A 6,032-nucleotide genomic window follows, 5' to 3' on the forward strand; every position below is an offset into this window, starting at 1 on the left:
CTGCAGTTGTTAGGGCCAGAACCCAGGCCCTGAACTAAATAGACAAAGTAATACTTAATAAAAGAAAAAAGGAGCCGGGTAGTGGTGCACACCTTCAAATCCCAGCACACAGGAGGCAGAGGCAGGTGATCTCTGTGATGTTGAAGCCAGCCTGGTCTACAGAGCTAGTGCCAAGACAGCCAAGGCTGCACAGAGAAACCCTGTTTTACCCTCCTCTACCCATAAAAACAAGAAAGAAAGGAAGGCAGGAAGACAGAGAAAGAAAGAAAGAAAGAAAGAAAGAAAGAAAGAAAGAAAGAAAGAAAGAAAGAAAGAAAGAAAGAAGGAAAGAAGGAAAGAAGGAAAGAAATGAAGATCATTCAACTAGGGAGAGGAACAAAAAGGACTCCTGTCTCCTCTCCTTCCCCAGGTTCATCTTCTGGGTCCTGACATGAAGTTCAGATTTAAATAGAAGGGAAGAGGTATGTTCAGCTAAACAGTCCTGGCCAAGGTGTGATCCTGCTCATCATCCTTGTCTCTGGGCCAGTCACTCCTGTGAGGCAGTCTGACAAGTTGTCAGAACAGTGTGATGCCTCTTTCTTAGAGACAAGTTCACCTGGCTGTACCAGGCCTCAGACTTTTCTTCTTTCAGCATGAGACCATAGGGAAATTCCAATTTGGGTAGGAGGGAGAGCAGTTATTTCAAAAGTCTGATAACCAACAGGCAGTACACAAATGTCTCTTTAGAATATCTTCAGTCCTGCTGACACAGTTACATGAATGCAAACACGAAATCATTGGCAACCATGGCCTGCTTCACTCATTTTCAACTCCTTCCCTGGAGATGGAGTCAGGGCTGGATGCCTGGGAGCAAAGATCTGCATAGAGAATGCTCCTCAGTGCGGTCTGTAGATGAGGCTTCTGGCATCTTCCTCTTCCACCAACCATCCAAGCTCTCAGCTACTCAGAGAGTTTCTTCTTTTCTCTGTTGAGGCAGGATCTTACACTATAGCCCAGGCTGGCCTCAAACTCACTCTGAAGTACAGGTTTGCCTTGAACTCCAGGAAATTATCCTGTCTCAGCCTCCTGAATGCTGGGACAGAATTTCTTTTTAAAGCAATTCAGAGTCAGTCCTGATAGAACAGGCCAGCTATTCTGGAGCCTGAGGCCAAATGATGAAAAGTTCAAGGCCTACCTTGGCTATGGAATAAATGGAAGGTCAGCCTGAGTAACTCAGTAAAGATCCTGCCTCAAAGTAAAAAGTAAGAGGGCCAGGGATAAAACTTAGTAGCCAAGTCCAGTGGCACACACCTGTAATCCCAGCACTCAGGGAGGCAGAGGAAGGTAGATCTCTGTGAGTTCAAGGCCAGCCTGGTCTACAAAGTGAGTCCAGGACAGCCAAGGCTACACAGAGAAATCCTGTCTCGAAAAACCAAACCAAACTAAAGCAAACCAAAGTAAACCAAAGCAAACCAAAAACAAACAAACAAAACCTTAATGCTTAAAGTTTTGCCCAGTACAAATGAAGGCCTACATTCAGCTACCAGAACTACTAAAAACAAAGTAAGTAAATAACCCCAATTTGGTTCAGATAATTTTCCCACTAAACCTCTCCTCTTGTCTGTGTGCATGTGTGTATGTATGTTTGGAGGTCAGAGTTTGATATAAAGTGTCTTCCTCTGTTGCTTTTCCAACTTCTTTGAGACAGGATTGCTAAGCTTGGATGTCACTGATTTGTCTAGATGGGCTGGCTGTCAAGCCTCAGGGATCCTCTCATCTCCCTCCCAGCACTTAGATTACTGGTACATACTGCCAATGTGACTTTCTAGGTAGGTGCAGGGGATCCGAACTCAGGTCCTCTTGCTTGTGTGGTACACTGACTGATACATCTCCCTGCATCCTGAATTTTTTTTTTTTTGGAGGGGGGGTCTGTTGTGAAAGGACTGGATCAGCATAGGACTCACCAAGACCAAGTTCTCAGCACAAAGGTGATTTATTTGCACCAGAGAGACAAAAGTCACGGGATAAGAGACAAAGACAGGAGATGAGGGGTTGGAGAGATGGCTCAGCAGTTAAAAGCTCTGGCTGTTTTTCCAGGGGTCCCGAGTTCAATTCCAAGCAACCACATAGTAGTGATAATGTGATAAAAGCCCTCTTCTGGCATGCAGGTACAGATAGAGTGCTCATACATAGAACAGAAAAATAAAATCTTTTGAGAAAAAGAGAGTAGATGAAGGAGAAGGTGGGGCGGGGTCGTGCATAGGGATGGGGGAAGGAATATTCATCCCAGAGGGACAAAGGACTGCCTCTAAATAGAGAGCAGACAGACCTGGACCATAGGCAAATGGCAGTTTATAAAGGGAAAAGGGAAAACCCAGTGATAGAATGAAGTGTTTAATTTTGATTAGACAGATTAATTAGGATAGACAAAGAGAGACTTTTGATTGCTGGACTTCAATACTTTGATAGCTGGACTTTGGTGGTCAGCATCAGGAGGAAAAAGGGGCCAAATAAGGGAACAGACCTTGGTGACGAGCTTTAGGAATGTAATCTATGGTTTATAAGGGAGGGGGAAGGGCAAGGGAGGCCAGTACCTTGTTTCCACCTGCTAGAACCCTCCATGATATATTTCAAGCTGGATTTCTGCTTCAAACCAGCTATAACCAAGAATGACCTTGAATTTCCTATCCTTCTGTCTCCATGTTCTAGTGCTAGGATTTATGGGCCTGTGCTGCCAAGCCCGGCTCTATGTGGTCCTGGGGACTGAACCTCAGGCTTTGCTGTATTTCAGGCAAGCACTCTACTAATTGAGCTCTATGTCCAGCACAAATTTCTAATCTTTTTTGTCTTGTTTTGCTTTCCAAGACAGGGTTTCCCTGTGTAGCCCTGTCTCTTCTGAAACTCGCTTGGTAGACCAGGCTGGCCTTGAACTCAGAGATCTGCTTGCTTCTGCCTCCCAAATGCTGGGAACTTATTCTCTTAACCAATGAGTCATCTCCCCCCCTACCATGACCCAGCTTCTTAAAAAAAAATTATGTTTATTTTCACTCAGGACGCAGAGGTAGGCAGATCTCTGAGTTCCAGGGTAGCCTGATCTACAGAGCAAGTTTTAGAATCATCAGAGGATACACAGGGAAACCCTGTATGAAAAAGCAAACAAAAACCCAACAACAAAAAACCACCACCACCAACAAAACCCCAAAGCCCAACAAGACCACAAAAATAAAACCCAAGACAACAAAAAAGTATGTATGCTTTTTATGTGTGTGTGTGTGTGTGTGTGTGTGTGTGTGTGTGTGTGTGTATTGCATGGGTCCTAGTTGAATGAGAAATGAAATGAAAATGAAAATGGAAAAGAAATAAAAAGGAAAGTACATGACTCTTCCTAGGTCTGATGGAGAAGAACGTTTATTGCAGATAAAAGGGAGAGCATAGCCAGAGGCAGACCCATCTGGAACAGTTCCGAGGGGTCATAACCCTAAGCCATGTGAGGAGAGGGGGGTGGGGAAATGGGAGGGTGGGGGTACACCTGAGGAAGGGAGAGGGGGGAGAAGGGAACCATGTGCAGCAGGTAGGAGGCCCAAAGAGGATGGTTAACCAAAACAGTTGGATTATAATAGGGAAGGGCAACTAGGGGGAAGGGCAGCACAGCCCCTGGTCTGGAGAAGTTTAGGGTAGAGGACAGATATGCCAGCCAGGAGGACCCTATAACACATTGGGATAGAGGGAGAACCTGGCCATGGTCAAATAGGCACCTCAGTTTGTCCCAGGGTTTGAGACTTAACACTGGTGACCAGAGGCCATACTGAATGACAGAGGGTTGTCAACTGCCTTGTGAGTGCTGGGAAATGAACTGTGGGTCCTCTGGGAGAGCACAACAGGCTTTGAACTGCTGAGACCTCTACAGGCCTCTCCAGCAGTGTTTTCAGACAGGGTCTTACTAGAACATGGAGGCTAGCCTGTGGCCTGTGTCAGCCTCCCAAGTGCTGGGATTATCTGAGCATGCCATCAAGCCTGGCTGAACAAGGTCCTCAAGGCCTATGGGGCTCATTACTCTTGCTAGCTAGGAGAAAAAGTTACAGTGCACAGGGCTGGGCGGCTTACTATAGTGAGTGCTGATTGGCTCTCTGAATATATTCAATGGATCAGAGATAGAGTGTTAAGTCCAGAGGTCAGGGAGACATTATCACCTTACCTGGCTCTGAGGGAAAGTGCATGGAGGCTATTATTATTGTGTCATTTCTGTCCGTTCAGTCAAAGGTGAGACTCAGGGTTTACCCAAAAGAACTGGTTCTGTCTGCTCAAAGACCAAAAAACCCCCCAAAACCAAAGGGACTCACTCCATCAGAGTTCTTAACACATTCCCAGGTGGGGCCTACTTATTATTCACTGTGCAGAGAATCTCGCTGCTTTTGTGCCTACCCTGAATCACCAACCAGGCTATTACTCTACTATTTTTCTTCCTGCCTGCATGTTCTGAAACAGTGTGGTGTTGTGGACAAAAGTTAGTGAGTCACAGTCTTCAGAAAATTAATGGATGCCAGCAGGGTGAGCAGTTGGGAGGAGGGCTGGGGAGGAATACAAAGTAATGAGAAATTTATCTTTACCTTTTTTTTTTTTTTGAGACAAGGTCTCATGTAATCCAGACTGGCCAAGGATGACCTTGGAATCATAATCTTTCTGCCCAGCTGTGTGTGTGTAGGGAGCACATGTATATATCACTATGTCAATATAAGAATTAATTTTTCTTAGGTTTTCACCTAATACATGGTTTATCCATCCCATTTTTATAAAACAGACATTGTTTCGAAAATAGTTTAAAGAAAACTGTCTTTAAGATACACTGGCTGCTCTTCCAGAGGTCCTGAGTTCAATTCCCAGCAACCACATGGTGGCTCACAACCATCTATAATAAGATCCAGTGTCTTCTTCTGGCGTGCAAGTGTATATGCAGATAGAACATAGTATACATAATAAGTAAATAAAATATATATTAAAAAAAGCTACATAGTTAAACAATATTTTAAAAGAAATTCTTCCTATCATTTTTAAAAGTAAAATTAGCTATTTAAAAAAATATGGATAATTTCCTGGGTTATAACTAGATTTGTTTTATTTTGAGATAGTCTCATACTGTAGCATGGGTGGCCTGGAAATGATTATATATTTTAGGCTGGTCTCAGAGTTCAGCCTCCTGAGGTCTGGGGTTACTTGTGTGAGCCACTATACCTGGCTACGATAAATACATGTATTTAACCACTGCTTCCCACTTTGAGGGAAGGTGTTCTGTGTAACTCTGAGGTGGTAAAGTAGGAAAACAAGCTCCAAGAAGCTAGTCCTGAGGGAAAATGTCCTTCCGGGGTTCTGAGCACACTCGTGCGCCTTCCCAGCGCCTCACTCTCAAGTCCCACCGGATCTGGGGTGGGTTGTTAAGGATCTGGGTGCGGAGAGAAATCTTCACGAGGGTAATCGGCTTCAGAACCCATCCAACAACCTAGATGAGAAACTGTGACAGGGAAATTAGTAAAAACAAATTTGCCTCAGGTCAACCGCTGGAAAGCGGAAGCTACCTCACACTTGGCTGGTAGCTCTAAGGCGGGCCAAGTCACAACCTATACTTTTCAGCCAAACTCTCAGCTTTAGCAAAGACTGCCTGGGGCCGGGCAATGGTAGAGCAAGCCCTTAATCCCAGCACTTGGCAGGCAGAGGCAGGTGTACATCTATGAGTCCGAGGCCAGCCTGGTCTACAGAGAGAGTTCTAGGACAGCCAGGGTTACACAGAGAAAGTCTGTTTCGAAATATCAAAAAAAAAAAAAAAAGACTGTGAAGCAGGTCGCTTATCAAGGCCTTCAGAGATAAGGAACTGCTCTGCAGGATGTGATTGGAGTCAAAGGTGAGCGCCCCGAGTGCGTCTGGAGAATAACTTGCACTCCGGCCCTGCAGGGGCCGAGTTGGTCACTGACAGCTTCCAGAGGGCAGCTGGCTCGGGCCACGTGGCCCAGGCGGCGAGCCAGGGGCAGCCCCGGGGGCGGGGCGAGAGGAGGCGCGCCGGG

The sequence above is a fragment of the Psammomys obesus genome, unplaced genomic scaffold (assembly GCF_907164565.1).
Source record: "Psammomys obesus unplaced genomic scaffold, mPsaObe1.curated_primary_1811, whole genome shotgun sequence".
In the NCBI taxonomy this organism is placed as follows: Eukaryota; Metazoa; Chordata; class Mammalia; order Rodentia; family Muridae; genus Psammomys; species Psammomys obesus.